At 40.1% G+C, this 22,815-nt stretch overlaps 1 pseudogene; it reads right to left on the bottom strand.

Annotated features, from left to right (window-relative positions):
• The window catches only part of LOC104856341, a 28,675-nt pseudogene extending 6,888 nt beyond the window's left edge, over positions 1 to 21,787 (bottom strand).
• Between the last annotated feature and the right edge of the window lie 1,028 nt (positions 21,788 to 22,815).

The following is a 22,815-nucleotide window of genomic DNA, read 5'->3' as shown; positions in this document are numbered from 1 at the left end:
CAACCCCAGAAGGCAATGGCAGGAATAAGTCAATATATTAACTCAATGTGAACGTCAGTTTCCCAATAAGAGGACACAGAATGGATCAAGAAAAAAATCCAACAGTATGCTATATACAAGGAATATATTTAACAAAAAAAAAATTCATAGGCTTAATATCAAAAGACTGAAAAACAATATTTCAAGCTATGGGACCTCATAAGCAGGTATTGCTATCTTATTTTCGAAGTGGACTTTAATCCAAATCTGAACAGAAGAGGCAAGAAAAAGAAAAAAGTTGCTGACATATTAATGAATAACTCATCATGAAGAGAGAACAATTATAAATATATATGCACCAAACACTGGCAAACCCAACTTAACACACAACACTACTGGATGTAAAAGATCATATAAATTTCAACAAAATTATACTGGGAATCTCAGTACCACATTGTCACAATAGATCAATTAGACAATAATACCAGAGTTGAGCTGTACCTTCAAACAAACAGTCTTCCTAGATATCAGTGGTGTTCCACTCAACAACAGAATACACATTCTTTCTGGCAGAATATGGACTTTTCTCCAAAGTAGACAAAATATTAACAAACAAAAAATGTTCAAGTAAATGTACTGTGCATGTTATCAGATCATAGGGCAATGAAACTACAAACCAATGGCTAAAGAAACCACTGATTTGTTTGCTACAGAAGTTATGCAAATACTGGAAATTAAGCAATACATGTTTGAATAATCAATGAGTCACAAAGGAAATCAAGAAGAAATTAAACAACAATACAACATACCAGAACCTATGGGACACAATGAAAGCAATCCTAAAGAGGAAGTGTATATCCATAAATGTCCACATCAGAAAAACAGAGGAAGCCCAAATAACCTAAGTGCACCTCAAGGTCTTAGAAAAATAAGAACCAACAATCCAAAGTTTGTAAAAGGAAGGAAAAAATAATGCTCAGAAATGAAATTAAGACCAAAAAATGAAAATGAATCAAAGAGCCAATTCTTCAAAAGAATAAAATAGACCAACTGTTAGCCACTCACACCCCCCAAAAAAGAAATAAGTGCAATTAAAAATAAACAAAACCACAACAGCACCACCAACATCCAGATTGGCAAGTACTTTAAAAACTTCTGTTCCAATAAATATAAGTCCAGAAGAAATGGATGAATTCCTAGATAAATATGAATTGCCAAGATTTAAAAACGTTTTTTTAAAAAACTGAATAATCCAAAACTGGCAATGAAATTGAAGCAGCAATTTAAAAAAAAAAAAACAAAAAAACTACCAGCTCTGAAAAGACTAAAACCTAAATTACTCACCACTAAAACCAGGTGAAATCAAGAGGGAAGCAGTACTCCCAAGGTAATTCCTGGAAGTGAGAATTACCCTAATTCCAAAACCAAATAAAGAGTCAACTAAAAAAAAAGCCAAATATTTTTAATAAACAGATAGAAAACCCACCACAAGACTCTGGCAAACCATGTACAAATCAAATAGAAAATATATAATGACCAAGTAGGCATCAACCCAGGGATACAAGGATGCTTCAACATACACAAATCAATAAATGTAATATACCACACAGAAGCAAAGACAAGAAATACATGATCATTTCAAGAGATGCAGAAAATCTTTGACAAAATCCAACATCCATTTGTGATGAAACCCCTCAGAACCTTATTGCAGTTTGATAAAACTTACTGCCATCATATTAAAAGAACAGCTAAAAGCTTTCCCTCCACAATAAGGGATGAGGCAAAGGATGTCCACTATCCCCACTCCTGTTCAATACATATTATAGTACTCAAACCATTAGTCAGAAAAGTCAGGCAAGAGAAATAAAATAGATACATATAGAAAAATTCAAGTTATTTGCAGATGCTATGATCCATTACAGAGAAGACCCCAAAATTTCAAAGATTCCTAGAATAACCAAATTCATCAATGTAGCAGGATAGAAAACTAACACACATTCTGATACATCAACAAAAACACAAATTAGGAAAACTGCTATTGACACTTGCATCCAAAAAAAAAAAAAAAATACTTAGGAATTAATCTAACCAAGGAAGCAAAAGAGCTATACAATGAAAATTATATCACTCTGAAAAAGGAGATCAAAGAGGACATCAAAAAATGAAAAGTTATCCCCTGCTCCTGGAAAGAACCAATGTTGCTTAAATGGACACACTTCCAAGACTAATATTCAAATATAATGTAATACCAATTAAAACATGAATAGTATTCCTCACAGATCTAGAGAAAACAATTGTAAAATGTACACAGAACCTTAAGACAATTAAAAGAGCAAAAACATTCCAGAGCAGCAAAACCAAAGCAGAAGCCCTCACAATCTTGGATTTGAAGTTACATTACAAAGCTACAGTGATACAAATGGCAACAAGCTGAACATGTCCACCTATGGAACAAAATATAAAATGCAGTAAGAATCCCAGGGACCCTAGCTATCTGATGATTGACAAAGGGGCCAAAAATATATACTAAAGGAAAGATGAACACATTAGCAAAAGGTGCTGGGAAAACTGGCTCTCCACATGCATGAGGTTAAATCTAGACTCCTCATGTACTAAAATCAAAATATATCAAAGATCTAAATACTAAAACAAACATTGAGTCTGCTGGGATATAAATAAAACTCTTGAAGACATAGGTGTAGGCAAGGATTTTCTGAGCAAAGCCCAAATTATACAAGAAATAATATTAAGAACAAATGAGATTATTTCAAATTTACAAGTTTGTGCACAGCAAAGAAAATAACCAATAGACAATGTAAAAAGTGAGAAAACAATATGCCAGCTACTCCTCTGAGGAAAGGACTAATATAAAGAATATGTATTATATAGAGACTATATAATTATAGACTATATATGTATCCCCCAAAATAAAAGATCCAATAAAAAAATTGGCAACTGAGAAGTCAGAGTGAACAAGAGCAGCTTGGGTACACAGATCCCAGACAGGGCCCTGCCCAGACACCAGCAGAATGGGTGCACAGGCCCCTGCCAAAGGCCCACCTGGAAAACAGGCAACACCCAGAGGCCCACCCAGACACAATCAGTAAGTGTGTGCTGCCCCAGCCAGAAGCCCATGTGGACAACAGCTGCACAGGGGCACAGGTCCAAGCCAGACGCCCCCCAGACACCAGCAGCTTGGGCTAGCAGGCCCTAGCCAAAGACCTACTTAGAAAACAGCTGTGCAGTTTTGCAGGCAACAGCCAGATGCCCACCTAAATATCACCCAAGGCGACAACAGCAGTGCAGGGGTGCAGGTCCCAATCAAGGCCCTACCAAGTTACCAGCAGCTTGAATGACCGGTCCCAGCCGAAGGCTCACCTCGAAAACAGCTTCACAGGCTCACAGGCCACAGCTAGAGGCCTCCACAGATACCATTGGTAAGTGTGTGACACCTCAGCCATAAGCCTATGCAGATACCAGCAACCCAGTTGCACAGCCCTCAGCCAAAGGCCTCCCAAAAAACAGATACACAAGTGGGCAGGCCCCAGCCAGAGGCCTGCCCAGATTCCATCACCAAGTGTGTGCAGGCCCCAGCCAAAATCCCACCTGGAAAATAGCACAGCACAGGGATCCAGAAGGTCACCATTTGGAACCCAGAAATAGGTGCATTGGTGAGCAACAGAGAGACGGTCTCTCTGAGGCTTCCTGAGGATTGAAGCCCACTGGGTAAGCAGAGTCACCTTAACAAAGCTGCAGCCAGGCTGCATCTGTTGAAAAGATATGTAAACAAAACTCAAAACCAGACTTCCAGATCACCTAAGAGAACAACCCCTAGGGGCAATGAGAACAATCTGATACTCAACCACCTGGACTCCCTGAAGTGGCAATGAAAGAGGGTCTAGAAAAAGTGAAATCAGAAATAATTTCTCAGAAAACAACAGAGATTATGGGCCAGGGATGTGGCTTAGTGATGCTGCCCCTGCCTAGCAAGCACAAGGACCCGAGTTCGATCCCAGGTGCCAAAAAAAAAAAAAAACCACAGAGATTGTGTCTATAGTGCAAGAAATGATTGATAAGACTGGGAATTCAGCTGAGTGGTGCCACTGCCTGCCTCACAAGTGCAAGGTCCTGAGTTTGATCCCCAGTACCAGAAAAACAAAATCCTTTTTCTTCCTTGGGGATGTGTCTCAGTGGTGCTGCACCTGCCTGGCAAGTGCAAGGTTCAAGCCCTGTTACTGAAAAAAAAAAAATCCTTTGGGCCAAGGATTTAACTAAGCAGCACAGCTCCTTCCTGGCAAGCACAAGATCCTGAATTTGATTCCTGGTGCCAAAGGGGGAAAAAAAGAAATTGTTAATAACTCTTGAGCAGACACTGATTTTTAAAATACAGGTACTGAGGAACATGATGGAATCCCTGCATCGGAAACAAATGGAATCCATAAAACAGATGAAAACATATCCAAGAGATTAAAAACTCCTTTGAAAGTTTACACAGCAGAATGAGCCAACGTGAGGCAAGAATATCAGATATAAAAGACAGGATTGCAGTTAGTGAGCAGAAAAAGAAAATTGTCTTAAAAATAAGGGACCACAAGAAATCAATCCAGCAGTTGCTAGATGCTGTGAAGAAGAATAACAAAAGACTGATCTGAGTCAATAAAGAAACAGAGTAAAGGGCCAGGGATTTAGCTCAGTGGTTCTGCTCTCTGCCTAGCAACAGCAAGGATCCGAGTTCAATTCCCCCATACCCCCACATAAAAAAAGAAACAGAGTAAAAATTACATTAAAAAAACGCACACACAAACTTCACAGAGGCAATGGCAGAAAACTTCCCAAGCACAGGAAAAGAACTTGACAAACAGATAATGGAGTCATGTAGGACTCCAGGTAGCCATGATTAAAAAAAAAAATCTGTAAAACTTTAAGACTCTAGAAACCCAACAAAAGAACAAAATTCTACAAGCTGTTAGAGAAAAGAAACAAATCACATACAAAGGAAAACCCATCAGAATTACAGCAGATTTCTCACCACAAACCCCCAACACAAGAGGAGCCTGTAGAGATGTATTCCAAGACTTAAAGGAAAACAATCTCCAACCCAGACTGATGTACCCTGCAAAACTATCTTTCAAAATTGATAGAGAAATGAGATACTTCCATGACAAAGAACATCTGAGAAGCTTCATGAATACCAAACTAGCACACCAAAAATATTTAAATAATGTCCTGGGCAAAGACAATGAGGATCACAACCCCAGGAAGCCTAGCAGAATGAATCCATCAGGCAGAACAAGAAATTAAATGCAAAGAGGGAGAATTAAACAATACAAAAAGGTCATGACAAGGATAAGTCAATACATATCAGTTATAACTATTAATGTTAATGGTCTCAATTCACCAATCAAAAGAAATAGACTGTAAGAAAGGGTCAAGAAGCAAGATGAAACAATATACTGCATACAGAAACCACAATTAATTCAAAAAGAAACCCATACACTGAAAGTTAAAAGGATGGAAAACAATTTTATTCCTTGTTTCATGAACCACAAAAAAAGCAGGAGTATCTGTCCTATTTGCAGATAAAATGGATTTCAAACCAACATTAATCAAGAGATTAAAAGTAGGCCACTACATCCTTGTAAAAGGAACAATTTGAGAGGAAGAGATGACAATCATAAATATATATGCCCCACACACTAGTTCACCTACTATATAAAACAAATACTAATGGACATGAAAAATAAAATAAGCACTAATACAATACTATTGGGGGACCTCAATCTACCATTGTCACAAATAGATCAACTAGAAAAAAAATAACTAAATACTAGAATTCAACCAAACTCGTGAACAAATGGACTTAACAGAGGTTTACAGAGTATTCTACCCCACAAAATCAGAATACACATTCTTTTCAGCTGTACATGGGTCATTCTCAAAAGTAGACCACACACTGGCCCATAGAACATGTTTCAGTACGTGCAAAGGAAGTGAAATTATCACCTATATATTATCAGACCATAGTGCAATGACAGTGAAGAGCAATAGCAAAAGAAACCACAAGAATTTCATAAACACATCGAAATTGAACCACACACTGCTGAACAAGCAATGGGTCACAGAGGAAATTAAAGAAATCAGACAGTTTCTACAATTAAATGACAATACCAATAAAATATATTGGAATCTACGGGACACAATGAAATCAGTCTTACAAGGGAAATTCATAACAGTGAATACTCATATTAGGAAAACAGAGTGAGCTCAATTAAACATCCTGATGACAAACCTCGGGCTTCTAGAAAAAGAAGGCCAGGACAAACCAAAGCTCATTCAAGGAAGGAAATTATAAAGACCAGAGCAGAAATCAATATAATGGAGACTAAGGAATGATATAAAAGAAAAATCGATGAAGCCAAGAGTTGGTTCTTCAAAAGAATAAACAAAATTGACAAACCCTTAGCCAACCTTACCAAAAAAGGAATGAAAAGGCCCAAATCCATGCAATTAGGAACGAAAAGTGTGAAATTACAATGGACCCAGGAGAAATCCAGAGGATAATCAATACCTGCTTCCATAACATATACACCAATAAGATAGAAAATACAGAAGAAATGGACAGATTCCTAGATACATTTAAATTTCCAAAATACCAATCAATTAAATTGAAAGTGTAATTAAAAACTTACCAACTAAGAAAAGCATGAGCCCTGATAGCTTCACTGCTGAATTCTACAAGACATTTAGAGAGGAACTACTGCCACTACTGTTTAAACTCTTTAATAAAAGTGAAAGAGAAGCAATACTTCCAAATTCATTTCTGGAAGCAAGCATCACCTTGATCCCAAAAGCAGAGAAAGACCTAACTAAAAAGAGAATTATAGGCAAATCTCACTAATGAACACAGATGGAAAAATCCTTAATAAGATTATGTCAAATAGAATGCAGAAGATCATCAAGAAGATCATACACACTAAGTGGGATTCATCCCAGGGATGCAGGGGTGGTTCAACATACACAAATCAATAAATGTAGCACACTATATTAATAGAGCAAAGGACAAAAAACATGACCATCTCAATAGATGCACAAAAAGCACTTTATAAAATTCAACACCCATTCATGATAAAAACCCTACAAAAAAATTGAAATAAATGGTTGTGGGAGAAGTTCAAGCCTGGTTGGGCCAGGTGTGCCACACTCCTGTCTTCTGAGCAAACCTGAGGACCTCTCTGAGGCTGAGCTAACTCACCTAAGTGCATAGAGGCTGGATCTAACAGGCTACGCCTCCACCCCTAGTCTGTGACTCCTTCACCTCGCCCAAGAAAAACATCACCCACCATATGTCTAGCCAATATCACCCAATGTTCTCCACTACTGCATCATCTATGAGAAAGTGCCATGTAATTAAATGCTCCTCCCATGCTCCTCCCCCATGGTTGTCCACATGTACAAATGCCTGTACATTTCCTAAATAAAGAAGAAGTATTCCAGAAACCTCCCCCAGAGTCTGCCTGGTGATTCCATGCCTTACCCTCCCAGTCTGAGCTCCTGAACCAAACCCCGCAGACCAAGCAGCAGACAATAGCAAATGGTCTCTATCTCAATCGGATAAAAGCCATCTATGAAAAACCAACAGCCAATATCATACTAAATGGTCAAAAACTGAAGTCCTTCACACTAAAATCAGGAACAAGACAAGGATGTCCACTATCACCATTCCTGTTCCATATAGTTTTGTAAATATTAGCCACAGTGATTAAATAAGAAAAAGAAATAAAAGGAATAAAGATAGAAAATGAAGAAATCAAATTGTCATTATTTGTAGATGGCATGATACTGTATGTAGAAAACCCAAAAAACTCCACCAAAAGTCTTCTAGACTTAAGAACCAAATTCAGTAAAGTAGCTGGATACAAATTCAACACACAAAAAGCAATAGCTTTCCTGTACATGAAAAACAGACTCACTAAAAGAGAAATGGGGTAAACAATTTCTTTCATAATAGTATCCAAAAAAATTGAAATACCTAGGAATCAACATCACAAAAGAAATTAAGGACCTCTACTCTGAAAACTATAGCACTCTGAAAAAACAGATCAAAGAGGATATCAGAGAATAGAAAGACATCCCTTCCTCCTGGGTAGGAAGAATCAACATGGTGAAAATGGCCATACTTCAAAACCGCTATATAGATTCAATGCAACCCCAACTGAAATCCCAGCAGCATACTTCACAGACCTTGGGAAAACAATCCAAAAATTCACTTGGAACAAGAAGAGACCTAGAATAGCAAAAGCAGTTCTAGGCAATAAAGACAAGGTAGGGGTATCACAATCCCCAATGTGAAACTATAGTACAAAGCTACTGTGATAAAACAGCATGGTATTGCAAAGAAACAGACCTGAGGACCAGTGGAACAGATTAGAAGATGCAGAAATAATTCCAGAGACACTCAATCACCGCATCTTAAGTGAATTAAATAAGACATACATGTGTAAATACTGAATAGTTTCTCTGATATGAGAAACTGAAAGTGCAAATAAGAACTAAAAGGTATAATAGATAATGTGAAATAGGAAGAAAAGGCGCGAAGGGGAAGTGGGAGGAGTATGGTAAAGGAAAGAAGGGAATGAAATTAATATGAGATCATGAAAAAAGGGAAATAAAAGTCTTTGTAAATAGGGAGGAATGTAGGAGTTGATGGGAGGACAGGGGAACAGGAAAAAAAAAACAAGATAGATTATGCAAAGGTGCAAATTTCCAATGAAGAATGTCATATTGTATACCTAAAATGTACCAATAAAATTGATTTTAAAAATAACCTCCGGGTTGGGAATCATCATTATTGGACTCCCATACCCAGCTTACTGCATAAGAGAGGAGCATCAAACCTGCAGGGACACACAGAGAGTGGCTGAGCCCAGAGTCCTCCAGGGAGAAACATGCTAGTGGAACAGGGCAAGTGCTGTGTGTTATATGGAACCTACAGAGTCAGCAAGGAGAGAGACTGTGGAGAACTGCAGTGCAGAGAGAAGAAGCATTTCCCCACCCCTGCTCCCAGCATCATGAGAGAGACGTGCCCAAGGATTAGAGCAGGGGAGGCTGTGCAAGGGCTGGGTCGGGCCAATTGAACATGGTCTCAGAGCAGCTGTGGGCTTTGTCTCAGGGCTCCCAGGGTCAAAGTCCCACAGCACCTGGCTGAGCAACCACTGCAAAGACATACAGAGTGAGAAGACATGGGTGGGCTGTGGAGGGACATCTAGGGTGTTGTGTCGCTGGCTGAAGACTTAGGCCCTAGCCCTCATAGCCAGAGGCCAAGATCAGCCTGCACGTCTGCTGAGCTGAAGGAACAGAGGTGTTGCCCAGCCCCAACCCTAGCCAAGGCTCAATGTGATTGCCCCACACACCATGAACCCTACTGCAGACTGGTAGGTGTCACCCAGCACAGAAGTGGGCTCTGACTTAAACTCTACCATGGAACTGTGAACACCAGAGGATAGCCACAGGCTTGTGGTCAGAGAAATTTCATCTCCCCCACACACTGGTTGTTTAGTTTTTTACCGTTGTTGTTTTGTTTCCTTCATCATTTTTTCTTTCTCTTTTCCCAACTGTCTTCTTTGATTTTTTAATTTTTTCATGTGAGGGAACATTGTCTTTAGTTTTTCTGGTTCTCTTTGATCTTCATTGTGTTCTTCATTCTTTCTCTCCTCCAGTTTCCCAAAGCTTGGGTGATCTTTCTTTGTCCTTCACCCTCGCTTCTAGTATCTTTTTCTTCATTTATCTCTATTTTTCCCCTTTCTTTCTTAACCCCCCATAAGTCAAAATCACTTTATTAAGGGAAAATTCACTGCATACAAGTTCTGGATTTACAATGGATTTTGTTATATAACTGTAGATCTTGCTTTTATGGTTAACTGTACTAAATTAATAGCTACCAAATTTGTCAGCTTCTAGGCTATGCTTGATGCTATTGTTACTGATAATAGAACTACAATAGCCAGGATATCATACCTGTGTGATCAGTTCTTCCTTGCATGACAAAACTGATCGTCTGGGACATGGTCATTACCATAGTCCAGTACCAAAGGATTGGATGCTGGACCAAACAGACAGCAACTTCTCATTCCCTAATACATTGAGAAAGTAAGATCTTGGGATAGATTCAATGTCCAAGAGCCAGATATACCTAGAAGACATCTCTAAAGAATAGTCATTTCCTATGGAGGCCTCAATACTAATAATAAAACTACCTACCACACACAATTTACAAGTATCAACACAGAAAACTTTTTAGTGTATGTGCTGCTGAAGTGAGCACCAGAAAACTTTTTTTAAAATAGAAAATAATAAGACACAGGAGCAAGATGCAACCCCACACCTCCAGCCCACCCAGGACAAGTCCAGGGGATAGTGAAGTAGATGAAATCAGAAGTTGCCCACCTAAATTTTCTGAAATGGTAGCAGAAGTAACAAAACAAATGAGTGAGGCTATAGAAAAAAAATCAGATCAGAAATAACTCCTAAAGTGTAAAAAAAAAAAAAAAAGAGAGAGACGACAATCATATGGAAGAACTTGCTCAGTAAATCTACAGCAGAATCAAATTTTTTTAAAAAAATAGAGGAGCTTAGGAAAATGATAGAAACTATGAATGTCCATGGAAAGAAATGGAAATCCATGAAATATTCAAACAGATATCCAGGAGATTAAAAATTTTGTTGAAAGTATATACAGCAGACTGTAAGGACAGGATATCAGACCTAGAAGATATAACTATGGTTAGCAATCACTAAGGAAAGATTTCTCAAAAATAGCATGGGAACAAACAAAAAAAATCCTACAACTACAAAATAATGCAAAGAATATAAGATTGATCAAAGTCAGTGAAAAAGCAGGACCCAGCACAAATAACCCCCTCTTCCCCCCGCAAAAAAAAAAACAAAACTGTTCACAGAAATGACAGAAAATGTCCCAAGATAGAAAAAAAAAATTGACACACATAAGTGAAGTATGTAGAATTCCAATTAGCCCTGACCAAAAAATCTACACCAAGGCATATAATAGTCAAGATTCCAGAATTTCAGCACAAGAACAGAGTATTAGGAAGCTGTTAGAGAAAAACAAACAAATCACCTATAAAGTCCTTCATAATCACAGAAGACTTCTTAACATAAACCCTTAAATCAAGTAGATCTTGGAGTAAACTGTTTCGAGTCCTAAAAGAAAACCTCCAACCTAGACTGGTGTACTCCATGAAACTATCTTTCAAAATTCATGGAGAAATAAGATAGTTCCATGACAAAGAACACTTGAAGAAATTTATGATAACCAAACCAGCACTCAAATATTCAGAAGGATATTTTAGAAAGCGATAAGGAAGACTGCAATTCTATGAACACCAGTAGGAAGATTCCACTATGAAAGGCAAGTGATTAAACAGAGGGGAAATATAGGGAACCAACAACAGGAAAATAATATGACAAGGATAAGTCAATAAACTGATCACCATCAATGTAAATGGTCTCAATTCACCAATCAAAAGAGACAGAATGAACAAGAAACATGATCCAACAATATGCTGCATACAAAATTCACATTTAACTCACAAAGAAATGTATAGACTACAAGTCAAAGGACTGACAACAATACCCCACACTACAAGAACCCAGAAAAAAGGTGGGGTAGCTCTTCTATTTGCAGAAAAAGCATATTTCAAGCTAAGACTGATTGTGATGAAGAAGGTCACTACATACTTGTTAAGGGAACAACCCAAGAGATATCATAAATATGTAAGAACAAAATACCGGCACACACAACTATATAAAATGAATATTAATGGACATGAAAAATCAAATAAGCATCAATACACTTCTAATAGGGAACTTCAATATCCCACTGTCATAAATAAATCTAGACAAAAAAAATCAAAGAAATATCAAAACTGAGCCAAACTTTTTTTTTTTTTTTTTGGTACCAGGGATTGAACTCAGTTCCTTGTGCTTGTGAAGCAGGTGGCAGAACCACTGAGCTAAATCCCTGGCCCTTGAACCAAACTTTTTGAACAAATCGACTTAGTAGATGTCTACAGAATGTTCTGCCCTATGATATCAGAACACACATTCTTCACACCTGTATGTGGGACAATTCTCCAGAATAGATTACATGCTGTCTCATAGAACATACTTAAATAAATGTAAATAAACTGAAATTAACCCATGCATATTATCAGATGATAGTACAATGAAATTGGAAATCAATGGCAAAGGAAACCACAAAAACTACCCAAACACACGGAAAATAAATAACTCCCTCCTGGATGACCAGTTGGTCACAGAGGAAATTGAAGAAACTAGATAGTTTCTACAATTAAACAATAATGCCAATACAACATTTTAGAAATTATGGAATATAATGAAAGTAGTTCTATGAGGAAAATTTATAATGGTAAATTCCCACATCAGAAAAATAGAGCAACCTCAAATAACCTAATGTTGAATGTCCAGCTGCTAGAAAAAGAAGAACAGGTCAAGCCCAAAGTTTGTACAAGGGAGGAAATTATAAAGATCAGAGAACAAATTAATGTAATTGAGACTAAGAAAACAATACAAAGAATGAATGAATCATACAGTTGGTTCTCTGAAACCAACTAAATAAAACTGCCAAAACCTTAGCCAACTATATCCAGAAAGAGGAGAGAAAAGACTCAAATCCATGCAATTAAGAACAAAAAAGAGTAAAGTCACAGCAGATTCTGCAAAAATCTAGATGATCATCAGTACCTACTTTGAGGACCTGTGTTCTAATAAGATGGAAGACAGAAGAAATGGACAGATTCCTAGATACATATTAGTTGCCAAAGCTGAATCATGAGGATATAAAAATTCTAAATAGCCCAATATCAGTCAATGAAATTGAGGATGTAATTAACCTACCAACAAAAAAAGCTCAGGTCCTGATGGATTCACTGCTGAATTCTACAAGAAATTTAGAGGCAATGTAATGCTACTGCTCCTCAAACTCTTTAATGAAATTGAAAAGGAAGCAATACTCCCAAATTGATTTCTGAAAGCAAGCATTACCCTGATACCAAAACCAGAGAAGGATCCAACCAAAAAAGAGAACTAATGGGTAATCTTGCTAATGAACATAGGTGCAAAAATCCTCAATTAAGATACTGGCAAACAGAATGCAACAAATCATCAAGAAGATTATATGCCATGACCAAGTAGGATTCATGCGAGAAATGTAGGGATGGTCCAACATAAGCAAATCAATAAATGTAATAATCTGTATCAAAATCAAGGACAAAAACCACACAATCACCTCAATAGGACACAGAAAAGGCATTTGATAAAGTCCAACACTCATTCATGATAAAGGTGGAAGATCTTTATCTAAAGCTGATAAACCCCATCTATGGCAAAACCAACAGACAACATCATACTAAATGGTTAAAAGCTGAAAGCTTTTCACTCTAAAATCATGAATAAGACAAGGATGTTTGCAATCACCACTATTATTCAATTTTGGGGGGGTACTGGGGTTCAAACTCAGAACCTTCCTTGTGCTTATGAGGCAGGCAGCAGAAACACTGAGCTAAATCCCTGGCAATTCACTGCATTTTTGAAAACAGAGAGCAATCAGTCAAAGGAAAGAAAAGGAATAAGGATAGGAAATTAAGAAGTTAAATTATCATTATTTACAGATGACATAATAGTTTACATGGAAGACCCCAAAAACTTAACCAGAAGACTTCTAGATTTAATAACCAAATTCAGTAGTGTAGCTGGATACAAAACCAACACTTAAAAATTCAATAGCATTCCTGTATACAAATAACAAACTCACTGAGAGAAATTAGGAAAACCACACCTCTCACAGTAGCATTTTTAAAAGTGACATACTTAGGAATCAATCTAATGAAGTAAAAGACCTTCACATTGAAAACTATAGTACTGAAAAAGGAGATCAAAGAGGATATCAGAAAATGGAAAGACATCCTTTGTTCTTTTTCGTGGAATATAACCAATATAGTGAAAATGGCCAACTTCCAAAATTATTATACAGATTCAATGCCTATCAAAATCCCAATAGCATACCTCAAAGAATTAGAGAAAACAATCCTAGAGGCCTATAGCAAAGGCAGTTCTGGGCAGCAAAGGCAAGGCAGGGAGCATCACAATCCCCGACTTGAAATTATATTATAAAGCTACCATGTTAAAAACAGCATGGTACAAGCAAAAAAAAAAGCAGAGTAGAGGATCAATGGAACAGATTAGAAGATGTAGAAATAACTCCAAACACACTCTGCCACCATAACTTTAAAAAAGGGACCAGTTCCCTCACTGAAAGATAGCATCTTTAATAATATGGTGCTGGAAAAACTGGCTTTCCATGTGCCAAAGATTAAAACTAGACCCATACCTTTCACTATACACTAAACTAAAAGTGGATCAAAGATGTAAATATTAAAACAGAAACACTAAATCTGCTGGAAGATAGAATGGGTAGAATTCTTGAAGACATAGGTGTAGGCAAAGACTTCATGAACAAAATCCTGATCACACAGGAAATATTAAAAATAATCAACAACTGGGGGGCCGGGGATTTAGCTCAGCGGTTCGGTGGCCTGCCTTGCAAGCGCAAGGACCCGAGTTCAATCCCCGGTACCAAAAAAAAAAACAAAACAAAACAACTGGGATCTCATCTTATTAAAAGGCTTTTGCACAGCAACAGAAACCACCAGAGTGAAGAGACAATCCAAAGTGGGGAAAAGACATTGTCAGCTATTCCTCAAAGTCTAATATTTAGGATGCATAAAGAACTCAAAAATCCAGCACCCCCCCACATAATTAAAGACCCAATCCAAAAATGGCCATCTGAAATGAATAGACACTTCTCAGATGAAGAAGTAGAAATGGCAAATAGATGAAAAATGATCAACATCACTGGCGATTTTAGAAATGAAAATTAAAATAACACCAAGATTTCATCTCACCCGAGAAAGAATGGCAGATATCAGGAAATCAACCAAGGGGCCGGGGACTTAGCTCATTGCTTCTACTCCTGCCTCACAAGCACAAGGTCCGAAGTTCAATCGCTAGTACAAAGGAAGGAAAGAAAGAGAGAATGAACAAACAAACATATGCCAGCATGGCTGTGTGGGAAAAGGACCCCTTCTCCACTGCTGGTGGGAGTGTAGACTGCCTGCCGTAACCATTGTGAAAATCAGTATGCAGATTCCTAAAAAAACTAAAACTAGAAATTCCATTTGGCCCAGCTATTTCCCCTTTTTGCTAACTATCCAAAAGAACTAAAAGGATCATACCACAGTAATATATGCACACCCATGTGTATAGCAGCAGTTTGTAATAGCTAAAACTTGGAAACAGCCCAAATGGCCATCAACGATGAATGGATAAAGATAATGTAATTTTTTTCAATACAATGGAGGACTATTCTGCCATAAAGATAAACGAGAAATGTCTAGGTAAATCGGTGTACCTTGAGATCATACTCTTAAGTGAAATAAATCAGACACACATGTTTAAATATGACATTGTTTCTCTGGTGTGAGAAACTGAAAGGGTAGATAATGACCAAAAGTTATAACAGATATTGCAAGATAGGAAGAAAATATTCAAATGGGAAGGGTTCCAAGGGAGGAAGGAAGGAGAAAGGAAGGAAAAGGAAAAACAGAATAGAAGAAAAAAGTGGAAACAAAGTTCTTGTAAATAAGGAGAAAAGGAGGTTGAAGGAAGAGGGAAATGGGGGAAAAAAATCAAGATATATCATGTACAGGTACAAATTTTCTATGTTGGATGTTATCATTATGTATATTTAAAATGTAATAATACAATTAATGTTTTTAAAAGCCTCATAAGAATAGGAAAAATTACCAAGAATCAACAAATGGGACTACATCAAATTAAAAACTTCTGCACAGGAAAAAAGTGAAAAAAAAAAACTATAAAATGAAAGAAAAAATTGCCAGCTACCCCTTAAACAGAGGACTAATACCTACAATAAAGAACTAAAACATTTATCACCAAATAAACGACCTAATCAAAAATGATCAATGGAAATGAAAAGTTACTTCATGAAGTATAAATGACCAATAAAAACATGAAGAAATGCTCAACCTCACTGGCCATTAAAGAAATCCAAATTCAACTCTGAGATTCCACACTACCCATGAAAGAATGGCCATCAATAAATGAAATAATAACAAATACTGGTGAAACTGCAAAAAAATAAGGGACCCTATACATTTTCTATAGGAATGTAAACTAGTACAACCACTATGAAAATCAGTAGAGAGGTTTTCCAAAAAACTAGAACTAGCAATCCCATGTGACAGTTACTCCCCTAATAGATATTTTCCCAAAAGAATTAAAGATATCTTACAATACAACATGCATAGCCATGTCTTTAACAGCACAATTCATAACAGAAAAAAAATCTTGAAAGCAATCTATCAACAGGTGAACGAAGAAAATGTGTTTTTTATGCACCATGGAGCTCCACTCTGTCATAAAGAAAGATAAACTTGGATCTTGATACCATAATGTTAAGTGAAGTAAATGAGGCATAGAAGCTTAAATATTGCATGGCTTCTCTTGTACGAGAAACCAAAGTTGTAAACAAAGAGCAAAATAAAACGTAGCTGACAGGAAGTCTAGAGATAGATCTTCCTCAAACGGGAAGGGGATCAAAAGATGGAGAGAAGAGGAAGAGATGCGGGAAAATGGATGAAAACAAGTGAAACGTGTTATATACATGTACCAAATCCACACCAGGAATGTGAACATTACGTACTGCAAGACTGTAGCAAAGAACAAAATTTTTTAAAAAGTGAGGCCTGGTCAGAAGCAGCAGGTTGGAATGTTTCAGCTACCTTTCCGACTCTTCCCTGGACCCTCTCGGCTTCCTGTGTGCCATGAGGTGAGCAGCTTTTTCTGCATCAGTCCCGCCCACCGTGCTGCTTCTGCCTACAGCCAGCCAACCATGCAAACACTGAGACTGCTGAAACCGGAGCCAAAACAAACCGCTCCTCCTCTAAATTGTGGGTTCTGGGTATCAGGTCTCAGCAACGAGGAGGGGACTATGACACCGATGTTGAAATGTATTAGCGTATAATGTTCGAGTACCAGGACACAGAGGTTCCCCTGCCACACAACATTTACTAATTAACCTAAGTGTAGGCAAAGCTAAAGGTACTCATCTGCATTCCTACAAGTACAAAGTATATACTATGCATGAAATCTGTAGTCCCAGGGTCCTAACAAATGGTTGTTGAGTTGTACATCTGGTCACGAACACCGTCATCACCCAAGCACAATCAATAGTGCAGCATCACACTGTAGCCAAGATTGTATAAAAGGGCAAATGTAACTTTTGTTCATTACATCTTCGTGTCCTTTTTTTCTTAATTTGTTCTTCACTACACCGAGTCATCTGGTTCCTCAGTTACTGATTCTCTTCTGCCTTCATCCTACTTCCCTCCCACCCCTGGGGCTGCTGATTGGCTCCAGGCCTTTGCACTGAGCTACGTTTGCCGTCTTTTCTGAGATAAGGTCTTGCTAAATTGCCCAGGCTGGGCTTGAACTTGCAGCCCTCCAGCCTTAGCCTCACACAGAGTGAGATTATAGGCTTGTACCACCATGCCTGGCTCTCTCCTTTGAGGCAAGCCTTTCTGTGAATAGTCAGTTCTCAAATACTACAACATAGGTGTTGGGTGCTGTTAGAAGTTTCGTCTAAATAGCCCTCCTCCCCTACTGGGCATTAGAGGGACAGCTCTCAGGAACACTTCCTGTTTCATCGGGGAGGGTAGCCACTGACTCCCATCAGGTAGCAAAAGGAAAAGAGAAAGCTAAATACAACTGGGTACCTCAAAAGTCTTTCCTCATAATCCTCATCCCTGTCTGGGGGTATCATTACCGGATGGATTATGGAACTGCCTCAGGATACCTCCCACATGCTGTATGACTCTTTATACCCATTCATCCTTTTATTCGTCTGAACCTTTGGCCCATTTCTGATCAATTCAGGTTCGAAGTGTTTTACTGCCCTTCAACAGGTCATTGCGTCCTTCCCTTATTCCAGTTACAGTTGACTATAAGGAAAATGAAGATTCCATCGTGTATCCATGTCACTCCTTTATTGTGAAATGCATTTGGTGGCTTAAAAACAAATGCTGAGGGATCTGGAAGTAATGGCTCACACCTGTAATCCAAGCACTCTGGAAAGCTGAGGCGATCTTGAGCTCAGTGTGGGCAACCTAGCAAGACCCTGCCTCAAAATAAGAAAACACAGCTTTGAGACCGTAGCTCTGTTCAAAAATCCACTACTATAAAATAAAGCTAAAATTTTAAAGAAGTTCTCTGGCTAGGATGAACAGTGTCAGGGTTGCACATCTTTCACACAACCCTTCCCACATTTTTCTCACATTTTGACCCTGAACATAATCACAAGAGAGGAAGCCAGTGCCATCTGCTGTTACTTTGTAACGAAGTCCTGTGTAACCTTGTTACCTCAGAAACAGTCCCTGGGAAGATAACTACGGGGTCTCCTTATAATGCTGAACAAGCTCTAACCCTAAACTAAAGTACATCTGATTTGGCTTTCACTAATGTAGATCACACGTTTCACCCTCCAGGCCACACGCACAGGGGTGCCCAACACCCGAAATCTCCCACAAACCCACCTCCGTAATACTTCCACCAACAAACTCAGGGATGGAAACGACTCCTCTTGCCCCATAGGCTTTTGGTTCAAATTAGAGCATCTATTTTATCATTGTGCTTATGAACTTCTCCTTGAACAGCTTGTTAACTCCATATGTGGCCAGTGCTTTCCATAGATTTTTTCCCCAGAATGACTTTCCAGTGTTTACCTAGCCATTTTAATTCCATCTGCTTGACCATGGAGTCAGTCATTTAGCTAAGCCCCCATTTATTAGACTTTAGCACTGTCTTCACTGAAGATTCCTGGAGCTGAGCCTAGTATGCAAGCTAGCTTGATCCTTCGATGAGAAAATGCGGAAGGCAGAGCATTTAACCCAATTTCAGGTTACAGTGCCATTGCTACCCTTGATCCACCAATAGTCGGTGTTTCTGCTGTAAATCCTACCAGGATTGCTTGGTTTTAGCAGAGGCTTCCCTTGATCTCACTGACCCAGCCATCCCTTGAAGTAGAGGACAATCAGGATTTGCTTTGCCATATCCCCGGGAGCATCATGATTTGGCCTCTTCCTTCAGGGGCCATACTTATTTTAGTTGGGTCACTAGTTGGGCTATCAGGCTGGACTGTTCAGATTTATCTGATCCAAAGTACATTACGAGCTGTGTCATTATGGTTTTGGGCACCAGAATCATCACAAGATGTTGTACCTGAGAGAAGTCTAACTAAATTTTAAAAATAGCTGTATCTCAAGGGTATAGGTTTGTCTGTGTCCTCTGGAATTCCTCACATCATAATCCCACATCTGGATACTGCATCTTTCCTGACCCACTACGGACCAGCCACAATTCTAAGATCACATCCACGATGTGTCACTCTGGGAACGTGGGGTCAGCTATTTTTAACTGGTTTTGTTTCGGTCAGAATTTGATCTGAAAAACAGAATCACTGTGATGGGTGCAGCTCCTGGAGTTGATTAAAGGATTAGCTCGGATACAGGTGTGGAGCCAGGCAAAGTCTCTAAAAAGGGAGTTTCCCTCCCTTGAAGAGCAGGAGGAGTTAAGCTGACTTCTCGAGCAGCTGTGCTTGCAGATGGGGCTAGAGTAGGGAACCATTCCAAGGACGCAGAACAGCCTCTAGTTACAGATCGTCCCCTGGCCTCAGAGCACAGAGCTGGCAAATGCACCCAGTGACAGTGCAGATCTTCTAGGGTTCAGTGACTGCTAACTGTACGTCATAGCTGCCCTTCGGAGCAGGAGAGCTTTCTGTCATAATCCTGCCCCTAGCCCACCACTGGATGCTGGGTAGGGGTGGAGAGTGAGGTGGCGGGTAACTTCTCTTGGCCTCCCAGTTTCTGGATCAGGAGGATCTACACAAGAAGACCCTCATCCACTCTGGCTGTGGTTTAATGATGACACCTGAACTAACGTCACCCTGGCACGAGGCTTTTGGAAGCGTAGGTGAGCACATACTGCTCGTGGACAGAATGAGACAACTGTGGCAGAGGTGACGTGTAACTGAGAAACCAAGATAAGGACTCTTCCTCCCTCGCTTTTGCAGTTGAGGTCCTCTCACATCTAGCTTCTACCAACAGACAGACGAGGTGTGACCGGTGGGTCCTGTATCTCAACAAGCCATGTGGTCTGTGCCTCTGTCCTGGTTTGTGCCCCCCGAGACCACCATGCTGAAAAGCACGTAGCAAGAGAAGCCTGGCCTCATGATGTGGATCCAAAGGACCACGGAGTTGACCCAGAAAATTATAAGAGGGTTCTTTGAAGCCTCTGAATCTTGGGGCCACATGGTGCAGACTGTAGTTTCAAGAGATGGCCCCACAGTCTGTGTCACCTCACAAGCTCCTTCCAGGAGGCAGCAATGACACTCTTCCCATGCAGGAGTGGAGTCTGCAAGTCTCCCCTTCAGCCCGAGTGCACTTTTAGACGGTCTGCACCAGTAGAGTTAGGCAGAGAGGTGCTACATGACTTCCTGGGCCAAGTCACAAAAAATACTCTCACTTCTGCCTCACCCCCAGGGATTTTTACTCCAGGAAGAGGGCACCATGCTCTGAGGAAAGGAAGTCACATGCAGAGGTAGGTGAGATGCCAGGGATCGCCCCTGCGGAGGTCCTAGCAGCCAGCCATCAACTGCTTGAGGAAAACCGGTCTTCAGACACTGCAGCCCTCAGCTCCAGCCACCCACTCCATGCCACTGTGAGCCACAATACACCACCCTCAGCCCTACCCAGAGTGCGGCCGCGGGAGCAGAAGACACAACTGGTACGGTAGTGAAAATGGTACCCGACAGGGATAGATCCAAAGACCTAGCAAATCCCCGCACCTCATGCCAAGACTTCCTCAAACCTTGGCACCTTCTCTTCCTCTCTCTCCCCACCACTAGCACTTCCCAAAGCCATGAGGATTCCGAGTTTGGGGACCTAAATGAACAACAATGGAAAACAGCACAACCCCATCCTTAGCAGATGTCATTTAGATATATTTCTCAACAAAATTATCAATCATTACAAGTCATGATCTCACAAGGACATGTAGAAATATTTTTATTACCAGAGGTACAGAAGTATTTGCAGCATTAAAAAAAAAAAAAACTCTCCAGTTTTTTGTGTTTTGTTGTTGTTGTTGGTACCAGGGATTGAACTTGGATCCTTGTGCTTGCAAGGCAATCAGCGGAACCACTGAGCTAAATCTCCCACCCTGCAGTATTAAAAACAATTAATTTTACTTGATCCAAATGGCAGCTCAGTGTAGAGACCCGACATCAGTTAATTAACTTGTGAAGAAGTGTTTAGCAGGTATTTTAACCCATTCCATTTTTCTCAACCGCAGCCTGACTCTTTTGGAACCCAGGGCCTTTACCCTGAACTACATTCCAAGTCCTTCATGTTTTACTTTGAGATAAGGTCTCATTCAATTGCCAAGTTGACCAGACTGGGCTCACATTTGTGTTCCTCCTGCCTCAGCCTCCCAGCGTGAAGCAATTACAGATGTGCACCACCACACCGGACTCAAACCCAACTAAATAAAAGAGAATGCAGCGTTCACCGCTGCGGCTGACAGAGTGCCTTTCTGGTAGCAGTTGTCCCGCAGCAGCTGAGGAACATGTCGTCCCCATTCGTGCCCGAGGCTGCGCATGGTCCTAGGTGCACCGCGGGGTTCGATGTGGAGAGGCAGTTCATGGGGTTCAGAGCAACACTGTTCCCAGAGCCTCCTGTGCTCACAGGCAGAGCTTTGAGAAGGTGACTGAATTACGGGGGCAAAACAGCCAACTTGCTGCTGGAAGGTGGAGTCTGGAAGGAAGACGAGGGCCCCTCACGGCTGCTCCCTTCGCTCGGCCTCTGGCTGCCTGAACAGGAGCGCCTTTCCTCCAGGCCCCTCTGCCATGCTGTTTTCTGCTTTGGAGCCAGCCAACTATGGGCTGAAAACAGGAGCCCAAATAATTCGCCCCTCCTTAGGGTTGTTAGTGTTGGGGATTGGGTCTCAGCACTGAGAAAATAACTAAGGTAATTCACATACTCTAAAAACACAATTGATGTTTAGTACAAAAGTGTGATCACACTGTATCTTGACTGTCTACATTTTTAAAAAATCTATTACCGGAAAAGACATTACTATGAGGCCCCTCGTAATACTTTGCCTCACTCTGAACACACTGAGCCCCTTTACTGCCATTCCGAAGCCCTTCTGGAGTCTTTTTCACGCGCGTCCTGACGAGGCGTGGCCAAAATCATGGTGAAGGCCGCTAGTTAGCGCCACGGAGCAGAAGGCAGCCTCGCCAAACGTTCCTCATCCCTGTTCACCGGGTTGGACACCGTACAACTTCCAGCTCTGCCCCCAAACCGAAATGCCCATGAAAGCCAAATGCTGTTGCAGCCACCACAGCACGATGAAAGACGTCCATACAAGGAGGCTTCCAGGACAGCTGGGTAGAGTGAGGAGGGGGTGGGACGGTGTGTTCGAAGCGAGGAAGGCTGGGGATGGGCGGCAGCGTGCCTTTTACTGTCGTACTTTTAATTTAAACGTTCAGTTATGTTCCGATCACATCTCCTACAGTCATGAGGCTGTCTTATCGTCACCACGGCTATCTAATTCCAGAATCCTTTCATTGCCCCAGAAGGAACCCCTCCCCCGCCCCCGCCCCCG

The sequence above is a fragment of the Fukomys damarensis genome, unplaced genomic scaffold (genome assembly GCF_012274545.1).
Source record: "Fukomys damarensis isolate Sample0158 unplaced genomic scaffold, DMR_v1.0_HiC HiC_scaffold_19, whole genome shotgun sequence".
Classification (NCBI taxonomy): Eukaryota; Metazoa; Chordata; class Mammalia; order Rodentia; family Bathyergidae; genus Fukomys; species Fukomys damarensis.
The sequence above is the reverse complement of the archived record's forward strand: the minus strand, read 5'-3'. Positions and strand labels throughout refer to the sequence as shown.